Here is a 14,183-nt window from a genome sequence, read left to right as displayed (position 1 = left end):
GATGGGGTGGGCCGAGGAGGCAGGAGCCAATCCCAGAGCAAAGACACCTGGGGCCAATCTCGTACACCTGGAGGGCCTTCAGGAGTTTACAGCTTGAGTAACGCAGCCAGTTTGCACTTCCAAAACCATCATTTTCACATTAATATGAAGGATGGACTGGAGTGGGAGGAGAATAGAGAAAGGGACAACAATTGGAAGAAGCCAGAGGAGAAATAATGAGGCCAGAGCTGGTGCAGGTGCAATGAGATAAGAGGGAAGAAACAGAGAAATCTCAGAGCACAGAATTGAGCAGATGTGTGAAGGCCTGTTTGGGATGGGAGAAAGAGGGAAGGCTCAAGGGATTACTCCCAGCTGGCCAGCTCTGATGCCGGGATGGAGGAGGTCCTATCGAGGAGAAGGAATGCAGGGGACAGAAGAGATCTGGGGGGAGAAGAACATAATAAAACCCATTTACAAGGATTCGGATGCACCCATAATGCCCACTGTGTGTGTCTGAGTATGTGTGTGTTAGTCATGCAGTCGTGTCCGACTCTGTTTCTCTGGGGACTGGAGCCCAGCAGGCTCCTCTATCCCTGGAATTCTCCAGGCAAGAATACTGGAGTGAGTTGCCATTTCCTCCTCGAATAAGCAGCTTTAGAAGCCCAGGTCCAGAGTTGAGCAACGAAATCACAAATGGAGACAAACAGCTAGGTGGGTACCCCGGCACGCAGGTCCAGGTTAGAATCAAGGCTGTAGGTAGTAAGGTGGCCAAAGGAGAGAGACCCGACTCGGGAAAGAGTCAGGAAATAAACTGCCTTAACTTTTTAATACGGGCTCAGAGATCAAAAGCAAGAGGAGAGACAGGGAGCATGAGAAAGGGGTATAGAAGCTGAGACTCACAGGACCTCGAAAAGATATGACATCGCCCTGGTGCTGGCATCACAAGCCCACCTGACCTCACCTGGACTGAAAAGAACATGTCTGTGATGGTCACTGTCCACTTCTGGGCCCATCGGCTGCCCTTCCCTGTTCAGCCTGACTCTGGCAAATTACATTTCTCAGGCTCCTTTGCCAAATGGCTTCCTGTTAATTTCTAGCAAAGAGAGGCACCCAGGAGGAGACTGGGAAGACGAGGACAGTAAACTTCAGGTTGTCCTCTTCACTTTCCTTCTCCCCCCGGGGCCCCAGCTCTGCCTTCCGTGGCTTTTCAGCAGACCTCTGCTTCTGGTTCCCTCGGGTCTGGGAACGTTCCCTCCTACTTCTTCGGTCCCTCCAGCCGTGTGTGGGTGGGGAGGAGCGGCTTGCTGCTGTTGCTCATCTCCATGTCATCTCACCAGCCCACTTGGCTTTTCAGGGCTTTCAGCACCTCCTAACTAGTTCCCGAATGGATTCCCGCTATTGAAATCACTGGCACCGGCTCTTCGCTTCTTGCGGATCCCTGCTTGATAAACACGTACTGATAATACATCATTTTCTCTCCCCATAACTTATTTTGGGCTTCAGAATCCTATTCAGGCTGGGATTATCCAAACTGATATTAACAAAGCCTTCAATTTAAAAATTACAGGGGAAAGTAATTTCAAAAGAGGCAATAGATGAAGATAAAAGCTGAAATAAATACATTGTAAAACATAAAGCTGTAGAATGATAAATTAGTTCAAATGTTGGTTTTTTTGATAAGACTACTAAAATAAACAAACCTCTGACAAATATAATTAAGGGGAACATTTTTAATTAGAAATGAGAAAGGAGATAGAACAAAATACAGAAAATAGATTTTTTTTTTCTCTAAACCCAAAGAGAATGTTATGCACACTTGTAGGCAAATAAGCTGAAATGTTCCATAAAATGAATAATTTCTAGGAAGATACAGATTACTAAAAATAACTCAAGAAATATAAATCAGAACAGAATAATAAGGAAGAAATTGAAGAAATTATTTGATAACAACCAAAAATGCAGCTTGTCCCAATCTTTCCACCAGAACAATTTCCATCCTTTTAAGAAACAGATGGTTTCGACGTTGTATAAAACATCCAGAATGCAAAAAGAGGTAAGACTACGCTAATGTCCATTAAGCAAGCATGATCTTCTTCCTAAACTCTGATAATAATAAAACACACAAAAAGAAAATTATAAGCACCTATCACAAGTGAGGGGCTTCCCTGGTGGCTCAGTGGTAAAGAATCTGTCTGCCAATGCAAAAGACACGGGTTCAATCCCTGGTTGGAGAACATCCCCTGGAGAAGCAAATGGCAACCTACTCCAGTATTCTTGCCTGGGAAATCCCATGGACGAAGGAGCCTAGCAGGGCTATAGTCCATGGGGTCGCAGAGTTAGACTGAGCACACAATCACACATCACAGGTAGATGTGGATATGAAAAGCTTAAATAAAATTCTCCCTATGAAACTTGTTTTACCATAATGCTTTAGAGGCAACAAATGTTGGGCTTTTTGGTTTTTTGTGGCATTTTTTGGTAACAGCTTCACTGAGATATAATTCTTATGCCATTTGTTGCTGTTGTTCAGTCTCCAAGTCGTGTCTGAATCTTTGCCACAAAAAATATAAAATACTTTATGAATTTATCCTTGCACAGGGGCCACTCCACTCTCCTCTATGTCGTCCCCATTTTAGTAGATGTCCTGCTGAAGAGAGCAGAGGGGATGATCACTTTATAAGTTATGTTGAAAGAAATTATGATAGATGATCACTTTGTACATTATAGAAATAAACCACCATTGGACAGAACTAGTATAACTAAAATCAAAGGGCAAATATCATATAGAGAAAAACTTTGCAGCAAATATTCATGCCTATGTTGTGCTTATTATTATCAATATGCTTGCTTACACATAATGATACCAAAACATGAAGATCCCCAATAAACTAGCAGAGAAGTGGATAAGACAATTCATAAAAACAGAGATTCTGCTAGTAAACAAGCATGCGGGAAAACATTCCGCTTTGCTTGTAATCAAAGAAATGCCCTCTCAAACAATGTGTCTTACACTCATATCCTTAGAGGAACTTCAGAAACTATCCAGTATTACAACACTGTGGTAAAGAGGTCCCCCCACACACTGTGGGCATTCATATAAACTGCTATCACCTCTTGGCAATACATATCATGAACCATCTTAAAATTCCATAATATCCCTTTATCCTAAGGAACTTTCAAAGAACAAAAATTAAAACTATATGAGGGACTTCCCTAGGAGTCCAGTGGTTAAAACTCCATGCTTCCAAGGCAGGGGACACAGGTTCCACCCCTGATCAGGGGGCTAATATCCATGTGCCATGTGACCAAAAAAAAAAAAAAACTATATGAGATATTCACTGCAATGTTATGTCTAGCAACCAAAACAAATAAATAAAAGGCCATTTAAATTCAACAACAGGAAGATTATTAATGAAGGGATATAAATTATTATTTAGAACTATAATAAAGCCTACAGTTTATCAAGCACCTTCACATACACAACTCCTTTCAGTTCTCAACGATCCCAGGATGTAGCAAGGAATCCGAGACTCAGAAACATTAAGTGATTTGCACAAAAATCTCACAAATTTTGTGGATCTCAAACACCTGCTACCAAATTCCAGACTTTCCTGATGTTAAAGTAGGTGGCTGTGAATATCTGCCCTGAACCTCAGTTTCCTCATCTAGAAAACAAGACTAATCAGAATACCTAAATAGTGGTTATGAGAATCCAATGAAACTTTCAAGTGGCTGTCAGCTCTTAGCACAGGATATGGTTCACAGTAGCACTTTGTGTTTTAAGAATAATGATCATACCAAGTTTTATCAATTCAATACACCTTCAGCAATATAAACATGTCTGCAAGTGGATGAGGACCAGAAAGAGGAAGGAATAATGAAAATGTATGCTTCATGAGTAAAGCGAGAGCAAAAGAAACTTCTCCCTTTCTGGAATTAATTTGGCTTTAGTATAGTAAGTGGAAACTGGGGGGGAAACAAAATTAGAATATGCAAAATTCTCCTAAAAGGAACTGGTTTCTCTGGGGGAGCCTCACATTAAATCTGGGATCACTGCCTCTGGGATACTTTGCAATAATAAACTCAGAATATCAGCCCCCTGGAGACACCTTGTGTTGCAGGGAACCGGCCAGTGGACGGCGCTGTTTCACTTGCCCAAGGGACCGAGGAGGCATTTATTGGCCTCAATAATATACAGGGCTTCCCCTGGAAGCTCAGCTGATGAAAGAATCCACCTGCAATGCAGGAGATCCTGGTTGACTCCTGTGTGGGGAAGTTCGCCTGGAGAAGGGACAGGCTACCCACTCCAGTACTCTTGGGCTTCCTTGATGGCTCAGATGGTCAAGAATCCGCCTGCAATGCGGGAGACCTGGGTTTGGCCCCTGGGATGGAAAGATACTCTGGAGAAGGAAATGGCAACCCACTCCAGTATTCTTGCCTGGAGAATCACATGGACAGAGGAGCCTGGCAGGCTATAGTCCACGGCGATGCAAAGAGTCAGACATAACTGAGTGACAAAGCACAGTACAGCAATAATATTCTAGTGCTTATTGCTCAGTCTTCCTTAAAGATTACTCCTTTTCTTTTTTCCTCCATCTTAAAACTGAGACTCAGAAGCTTCTCAAGCAAATCTCCAGGCAGTTGATAAATAGATCCAAGTCTGCTCCCAATGAACAGCAACATTCCAGGTGAGACACTCTGCAGTGAAGAAGTTCATCTGCAGAACCAAGGAAAGCATGGTTACTTCTCCCTTTGGTCATATGGCTAGAATCTACCATCCGTGTTCAGCAAAGACTTAGCAGGTGTTAGCTCCCCAGGTTTTTAGACCTACAAACTGGGAACAACTCAAACCACAGGAGAGACAGGCTTCAGAGTAATAAGGGGAGAAGTTAGAGGGTTCCTTGGCTTTCCCTCCCAAAAGTCAGCAAGGGCTGAAAAACCACTACAAAGGCATAGGTAGAAAGTAACTGCAGTCTTGGTGCCTGCACCATGACAGGCTTGTGAAGGACAAGTGGGAACCGGTATAGATGAGGCACAGAAATGAAGTCGATCCAGGCTGTCTCGAGCTTGAATCATGAGCAACTGCCTACATGAGTCAGAACTTATGCAGTTGGTATTTGAGCTCCAATAAAGGAAGTGACAAGTTCAGCAAAGGATATGAATTCAGAAGAGAAATGTCAGGGGATGACAAAGAACTCAGCACGACCAGAGACTGAATCACACTGAGCTCAGACTCAGGTCCAAACACTCCCCCCTACTTGGGATCTCAAATTAACATGGACCAGCATCTCAAATTTAATATGTCAGACACCAAGCTCCAAGTCTTCGTCCTCACCTGCTCTGTCCACCCCCTTCCTGTCTCAGGTAGCAGCAATACCAACCTCCCAAGTCCTCAGCTGGAGCCTCACTAAATCCTCTCTTTCATATCTCACATCCAATCCGTCAGAAGATCCCAAGGGTTCTAATGTCTTCTAGACATTACCCAGGCTTCCCTGGCGGCTCGGTGGTAAAGAATCTGCCTGCCAATGCAGGTGACGTGGGTTCAATCCCTGGTCTGGGAAGATCCCACATGCCAGGGAGCAACTAAGCCGAAGAGCCACAACCACTGAACCTGTGCGCTAGAGCCCGTGCTCAGCAACAAGGGAGCCACCACAATAAGAAACGCTTGCACTGCAACTAGAGAAAGCCAACGCGCAGCGGCAAAGGCCCAATGCGGCCAAAGATAATTAGTTAAATTTTTTAAAAGACATGCCCAAATCCCTCTTCTTCTCATCACCCCTGCCCAGTTCAAACCATCATCATCTTCTGTTGGTCTTCTTGTTGCAGCCTCTTAACTGGTCTCCCCACTTCCACCTTTGCCTACTATTCACTTTCTTTCCACTGCTATGAGATACCTACAGTTGTCAGAAAGTAGAATGCTGATGCCAGGGGCTGGAGAGGAGAGGAGAATGCAGAGTTTTTGTTTAAAGGGTATAAAGTTTTCATTTTGCATGGCGAGATTGGTCATACAACAATGAGAATGGTCTTAATATTAATGAATTGTACATTTAAAAATGGTAAAAATAAATAAATACAAATGGTTAAGATGGTAAATTTTGTTATGTCTATTTCACTATAATTTAATTTTTATTCTCAAATTGCCCATTTTAAATATGTACAGTTTACTGTTGCACCTCAACAAAGCTGTTTTAAAATTTTTTAATTACAGTTTTAAAAACTAAGACGTTCCCTGATAGTTCAGTTGGTAAAGAATCCGCCTGCAATGCAGGAGACCCCTGTTCAATTCCTGGGTCAGGAAGATCCACTGGAGAAGGGAAAGGCTACCCACTCCAGTGTTCTGGCCTGGAGAATTCCAAGAACTATACAGACCTTGGGGTCACAAAGAGTCAGACACAACTGAGTAACTTTCACTTTCACATTCAAGTAGAATCATATCCCTCCTTGGCTACATACGTAGGCTCCATGGGCTTCCCATCTTTTTCAGAGAAAACGCTGAAGTTCATGGAATGACCTATGAGGCCCTACATGGTCTGGTTCTGAAACCAGCATGCCCTTCTTGCCATTTCTCTCCCACTCACCCCACTCCAGCCTCACTGGCCTCGTCACTGTTTCTCAAACACACCAGATGGCCTCTGGGGGCATTTGCGCATCCTGTCTACTTTGCCTAGAAAGCTTTTCCCCCAGGTAACTGTGGCTCACTTCCTTGCCTCTTCCAAATCTTTACACAAATGTCACCCTCTCAAAGGGGCCGTTACTGACGTGGGATTTAAAACCGAAATGCTTCCCCACTTCATGAGTCCCTCCCTCATCTGCTTTTTTTATCTACATAGCATTTATCATGGTCTAATATACCACATTTTATTATTCGTCTGTGTTTCTAACCACCAGAATTAAATTCAGAAATACAGGAACCTTATTGTTTTGTTCATTAATTATATCCCCAGCAACAGATACAGTGCCTGGCAGATAGGAGGTGCTTGATAAATATTTGTTGAATAAATGAATGAGTGAGTGGATGAATAAGGAAAGAACATCATGTGACCGTAACAACCAGAGGGATCCTTTATGAAGATACTCCAATCCAGTTTGTAAAGTCACGTATCTATCAAGCTTTTCCTTCAAAGTGCTCTGACACGATGCCATCAGCATCCTCTTTCTAACATTATCAGGGGAGGCTCAAGATCACGTGGGCCATGAATGGCAGAGCCAGTATTTTAGGGGTGGGGTCACCCCCCTCAGCATATGGGATCTTAGTTCCCCGGCCAGAGATCGAACCTGCGAACCCTGCATTGGAAGCACAGTCTTAACCACTGGACCATCAGAGAAATCCCAGAGCCAGCATTTAAACCAAGCATTTGTTATCAGCTACCAAGTTTCACCATGCCACCCTGAGCACCTAAATTTTTTTCAACTTTCATCTCCTTTCATTTCATTCATAATGGCGTTGCTGACAGATCCTAGTTCAGCAGTTAACCCTCGTGCCATAAATTTCTATTTGTCACCTCCAAACTCGATATTTTAGAAGGCTGCCCTTCTGGTTTTTAAATGGAAATTGATGACACCATATGCAGGAGCACAGGGGCTGCAAACTCGCCGTCTACCCAGAAGCAAAAACAGAAAAGGCAGAAGTACTCAGAGCTGCAAGCCTTCCCCACTGGAGATCTTACCCCCGTCATTGGCCCAGGTACTCTGCACACTTGGGAGGCCCGGGGTTTGGTTTAGCAGCCAGGATGTACCAAGAGGTGCAGCTGGAGCCACCCATGCGAAGATGGCATCTTCCCCTCACCGCTCAAGGTGGCCTGACACCCCTGAGCATCCAGAAAAGAACACAAACTAACAGGCTTTATGAGGGCTGTAACCCAATTGACAAAGGCGAGCTCTCTCAGCCTGGAAATGTCCCTGCTCTGAACCAGTTGCCTTGCCAACAAGCCACATGTTTCCACTCTGCAGAATCCAATTTCTGAGCAATGTGACAGTGACAGGTCCAGAGACAGGACACACAATTCCAAGGTGCCTTTGAACACCTGCCGAATAGCTAAGAACACTGTGTATCCCTGGATGTACTTAGAAACATGTGCTGGGCAAAGGCAGGTCACGCCCAGTTTATGCAACCTACCCTGCCCATCCCAGAATTTTACAAACTGCAGATAACCTGTAGCCACACCCCTTATCACCATCATCATTATAATCATTGTAAATACTTGCATTTACAAGTATTTGTAATACTTGTATTACACTCTGGGACGCACTCTTTAAATGTATTGAGTTATTTAATGGTCATGACAACACAATGAGGAAGGTATTATTAGTATTCCATTTCAAATGAGAAAATACAGACATAGAAAAGTATGTAATTTACCCTAATTTACACAGCATGAGAAAGGGAGAGCCAGGATTTGAACCCAGACAGTCTGCCTCCAGAATCCATCCCCTTAAACATTTTGCTGTACTGTCAATCTCCAACATTGCCTAAATGGTAATGCTAACGGTTCCAGCTATTGTTACTGCGTAACAAACACCCCAGACTTCACAAAGTAAAACATCCATTTTACTATGTGAGTCACGAATCTGCACAGGGCGTAGCAGGAGGCAGGGCAGTGGCGGGGCCTGGACAGCATGTCTCCATCCACAAAGTCTCTCTAGGGCACCAGCTAAAGAGATCAACAGCTGGGGATTAATACCATCTGAAGGCATCTTCACGTCGGACAGGTGATGCTTGAGATCCTCTGGGGCCTCAGATGAATCTCTCAGCACCTACACGCGGCCTCTCCACAAGGCCTGGGCTTCCTATCTGCGTGATGGCTAGGAGAGAAAGTACAGCTGTCTGCTTTTTAAGACCAAGACCCCGAAACTGGCACCAATTCAATTCCACCATACTCTATTGGGCAGAAAGTCACAAAGCCCATATTGAAGGGGAGGGGACACAGACCCCAGCCTGCAAAGAATCATGGAGGCTTTTTTTTTTTTAAACTATCAGTGACATCATTAGCCCAACCCCTTCAAGTTCAGGCTGGAGAGCTGAAGCTCAGAGAAGTTAGGTGACATGTCCAAGACCACATAACCCATCAGTGCGAGTGGCAGACAGGACCCTGGGGCCTGGGGCCTTGTCACCTACTGTAGGCCACTGATTCTCAGCTGGCTGCACCTTGGAGTCACCTGGGATACTTTTAGAAATGCTCATGCCTAGGTCTCATCTACAAAGCTCCTAATTTGCTTGAAGTACAACTTATGTGGAAGGTATGGAAATTGACAAAAAGCTCCCCAAGGATCTGTAACGTGCAGCAGTGTGAGAGTCACACTCTGCACCCAAGATGGTTCTCTGCAGGTGATAAGGGCCACTGCTTCATCACGGCTCAGCATGTGCAGAGGTCCTAGCCTCCCACAGGGACAAGCCCCCCTAAGAACAGATTCCTGACACCTTCACCTGGATCACAGACTCCATCCTGAACCATTCTCATTCTTGAGATGCTGCTCCATGGCCCCTTCCTTTCCTCACCTCCCAGGTGCCCCTCAGAAACCAGCCTTCTTTAACACTCAACTTCTCAACATGAGTCAAGTCCACTTCTTGACTATGCTATGCTTAGTCACTCAGTCATGTCCAACTCTTTGCGACACCCCGGACAGTAGGCCACCAGGCTCCTCAGTCCGTAAGGATTCTCCGGGCAAGAATACTGGAGTGGGCTGCCATGCCCTCCTGCAGGGGATCTTCCCAGCCTAGGGCTCAAACCCAAGTCTCCCGTATTGCAGGTGGATTTTTTACTATCTGAACCACCAGAGGAGCCCACCTCTTGGCTATGATCTGTCAACTCTAGGAATTCAGTTCTACCTTTGGGATCCAACAGTGCTGACCCAAAGGCCAGGTTCTCCTGCTCAACCCACCTTGCCCCCTGGATGACCTCAAAGCCCACATCTGGAGCCCCTCCCAGCTTCAAATATGCCTTCCTTCCTCCTATGGAGCCATATAGCATTACAGTAAAAGTGCTGCCTAAATCATCACTTAAAAGGTTGATTCTGTCAAACCACTGGTCAATTTGCTGGGAAACAAAAACTATCAGCTTGAATATTTCACTGAAATAATTTGCCAGTTGCATCATATGTCATGCATTATAACAAACTGGCCAGAAGCACTGGCCTAAACAAATATTTTCAGTGTTTCTTTTCAGACTTAGATTCTCACGAGGCTGGATTTTAAAAGAACATACCAGTGGAGAAAGAGCCTTTCTGATACTGCAATTCTTCTGGATTTACTGATTTATACCAGGTCAGGACATGATCTCAACAGTTTTATCATGTGTACATATCTCCTGAGAATAATTTCATAAAATATATTTACTCTTCACTTTATACAAAGATGAACCTTTCTCAACTTCCCAGGCAATTCTTTTTTGTAAATTGAACTGTATTGTAAATGTTCCAAAGAAGAGGCATTTAAAGGAACTCTTTATCAAGGATCATTATACCACTATCTCTAATTTTGTGTTTGCTTGAAATTTTCCATAGTAAGATTAAAAAGGAAGGGAGAGAGAGAGGAAGGGAAGAAGGGAGTTAAGAGAGGGAGGGAGGAGGTCTGGTCAACCTCTGGGGATTCTCTGGTGAAGCAAAAAAATTTCTATGCAAGATAATGCAAATAACACCCTCTCTGCCCAAAGAAACAAACCAAAAAAACCTGCATTTATTATTTCTGTGTGTAGGTATATATGTGTCTTCAAGTTATATAGATCAACATATATAAGACATACATATGGCTGATATCATACAGTATATATCATGTATGTTTTATAAATTCAAATTTCTCTAGTCTAAAACCTAAAATAATAATATATATACATATTTTTGGAGGGGGCTGCTGTTCTGGGTCTTTGTGACTGTCCACAGGGCTTTCTCTTGTTGCAGCAAGCATGGAACTGCTCTCTAGTGGTGGTGGACCAGCTTCTCAATTCTGTGGCTTCCCTTGGTGCAGAGCACAGGCTCAGGGGTTGCAGGCTATGGGCTCAGCAGTTGTGATGTACAGGCTTAGCTGCTCCAGGGCATGTGGGATCTTCCCTGACCAGAGGTCAAACCTGTGTCTCTTCCAACGGCAAACAAATTCTTAACCACTGGACCACCAGGGAAGTCCTAAAATAATTATTCTTTAAAAGTATTCATTTCAGTCAGTCTCCTTTTCTCTCTCCCTCTATTTAGGTCTCACTACACAACCATTCTGGCTTACAAGAGTTCTACCTGCTTTATATACGCATATAGGGTTAGACGGTAAAGAATCTGCCTGCAATGCAGGAGACCCAGGTTCGATCCCCGGGTCAGGAAGAGCCCCTGAAAAAGGGAATGACTACCCGCTCCAGTATTCTTGCCTGGGGAATTCCACGAACAGAGGAGCCTGGCAGGCTACAGTCCATGGGATCACAAAGAGTCAGATTAGACTGAGTGACTAAGACTTTCACCTTTTTCTCATATACTGTAAGACACAGTCACTCTTTAGGTGGAGAGAGTGACATTCCATGTAGCCTGCGATCACTTCTCCCACCTGCCCTTTCATCTGCCTTGGTTGTTCCTCTATAAATAACTAGTCCCACTCCAGTCCATGACACAGAGTTCATCAAGTCTTCCTCGGTGCCCCACTCACTGACATGAACTCTGAAAAGCACTGGTTTGCAGATCAAAGTGCTTAAGAGGCACTCACCCACATGGACTCTAAGGGATTTGACAGACAACAAGGAGAAGCAATTAGGAGCTCAAAGACGGTTGGGTGCGTGCAGACCCAGAAGAAGGAGCATGCGCAGTGTCAGAAACCAGGGCGAGACGGCGCCTTGGGAAGCCCCGGAGAACAACCTGAAGGGCCCAGGTAACATCTCACACCGCAGTTATGTTTTTATTTCTTTCTTTCTCTCTGCCGCACATAGCCTGGCAGAGACTTAAAAACCCAGTCATCAAACTTCAACTGCAGACGACATGATTCCCCAAGTCCTCATCTTGGTTCCCGTGACAGGAATTCTTTCCATCAAGAGCATGAACCAAACATGATGCTACATCTTTGGCCCCTAAACATATTTTTCCTCAGAATACACTTCAAAGAGAATCCAGGGCTCTTTTGCTGCCTATACACCATTCAAAGGAGACACTGCTGATTTTCCAAAGAGCATGTGAACTTGCCACAGTCTCTTAAGTCTTTTTCTTCACATTTCTCCTTTCCACCAAATATTATCATGACTGGTATCATCACATCCTTCCTCCCATTCTTCAATATCAAAATAAGGAAACTTTAAAAAAAAGAAAGAAAGAAATCAGTCAACAGGGATTTCCCTGGTTGGTCCAGGGGCTGACTCCATGCTCCCAATGCAGGGGCCTGGGTTCAATCCCTGGTCAGGGAACTAGATCCTGCACGCTGCAATTAAAGATCCCACATGATGCAACAAAGCTTGAAGATCCCATGTCAGCAACTAAGACCTGGTGCAGCCAAATAAATATTTTTTTTTAATTAGTCAACAAATGCTCATAAAATAACTTCCAGCAAAATCTTTCCAGCAGGAAAAGATATAACTATAAATGTTAAGTTATAAGCTATGGATGATCATTTCTATATACAAATACATAACAGTTTATTCCATGAAGGGTAGATATCCACCACTGGCTTGGTTAAAGGCCAAAGTTTAAGCTGATAAAAAATTATATGAGGGGTTGATTAATATCTGAGTTAAGAAAAATTATAGACAATACCAACTGAGATAGTTCTCTTTAAAATGGAAACAAAACAGAATTCTCAGTTCTTTCTTTCTAAGCTCTTTATTTACTACTTTCTCAAGAGGATGCTTTTGAATTAATGCCTCCTATCAGCCTGTGGCAAATTGTTTTGTCTAAAAATTGCCTTGATAATAATGCTTATCTCACACACACTTCTTACAGTAGGACTTCAATGCTCCTCTCACTGAGATGTGAGGTCTGTGGTTTCTCCTCTTGAATCTGAGAGGACTTGTGACTATGGAATAAATAATGTATTACAACTTCCAAGGCTAGGTCAAAAGACATATGGCTCTCTTAACAAGCTTATTTTTTTGAAGATCGTTTTATGTGGACCACTTTTAAAGTCTTTGTTAAATTTGTTACAATACTGCCTCTGATTTATGTTTTGGTTTTTTGGCCAAAAAGGATCTTAGCTCCTTGACCAGGGATCAAACCCCCACCTCCTACATCAGAAGGCAAAGTTTTAACCACTGGACCACCAGGTAAGTCCCAATAAGCTTACTCTTGAAACTGAGTCCCCATGCTTTGGGGAAGCCCAGATCACATGCAGAGGTCACATGTGGGTGTTCCAGGACACAGACACGTCATGAGGGAGCCTTTGAGATGACTCCAGCCCCAGCTGAATCCTCAGGGAAGATCCTGAGCAAGAACCACCTAGCTGAGCCCAGCAATATGAGAGATAATAACAAAATAATCCTTGTCTTTTAAGTCACTGAGTTTTCAGGTAGTTTATCATGTAGCAGTAGATAACTGTAACATTATAAAACATTGGTTATAACACAATTGAATAGTATGCATACAATGACAGTATTAGAAGAAAATTTCGTTTTATCAAGACCAGTTGTCCGTTCAATAATGAAACTTTTCAAATAAGACCTTGGTCCTTGGTAGTAGAAACCACACATGCATCTTCTATTTTGATCTTGAAGAGTTATAACAAGTATAATAATTAAGAATTTAGACTCCAAAGCCAGACAGACCTGGACTGAAGTTCCAACTTTGCTACTTTCTAGCAGGGTGAATGTGGTCAAGTCACTCCATTTCTCTGTTTTCTCATGTGTAAAATGGGTTAAAAATAGTACTTATGTAGTCATTATAAGTGTCAAATGAGATGGCATGTGCTAAGCATGTTACCTAGCACAGAATAAGTGTCCAACAAATGTGAGGGCCCATTATTGTGACGGTTGATGGAAATGTTATTATTATCAAGATATTTTTCAGATGAGATTGGGCGCGTTCAGGGTGGTATGGCCGTAGACTCAAAATATTTTTCAAAAGCAGCCTGTAAGTACACTTCACATCACATACCCACCATAATCCTGAGAAATGGGACTTCCTATTTTTCATAATTAAAGAAATTAGTTCAGAAAGGTCACTTGACTTGCCCAAGATCACACAGCCTGGGGACTGTCCCCTAGTTCACTCCTCCCTTTCACCACAGCAATCTCTCTGCCAGGTTGGTGTCTTTC

The 14,183-nt window shown here is 43.5% G+C and overlaps 1 long non-coding RNA gene and 1 pseudogene across 1 annotated transcript in view; both read right to left on the bottom strand.

Annotated features, from left to right (window-relative positions):
- The window catches only part of LOC139032806 (uncharacterized), a 41,516-nt gene that overhangs the window by 14,748 nt on the left and 12,585 nt on the right, over positions 1-14,183 (bottom strand). The gene's annotated exons all lie outside the window — the stretch shown is intronic.
- On the bottom strand, positions 2,540-2,637 carry LOC139032929 (U6 spliceosomal RNA; annotated as a pseudogene).

The sequence above is a fragment of the Odocoileus virginianus genome, chromosome 33, assembly GCF_023699985.2.
Source record: "Odocoileus virginianus isolate 20LAN1187 ecotype Illinois chromosome 33, Ovbor_1.2, whole genome shotgun sequence".
In the NCBI taxonomy this organism is placed as follows: domain Eukaryota; kingdom Metazoa; phylum Chordata; class Mammalia; order Artiodactyla; family Cervidae; genus Odocoileus; species Odocoileus virginianus.
Note: the sequence above shows the minus strand (reverse complement) of the source record. Positions and strands in the feature narration are given on the sequence as shown.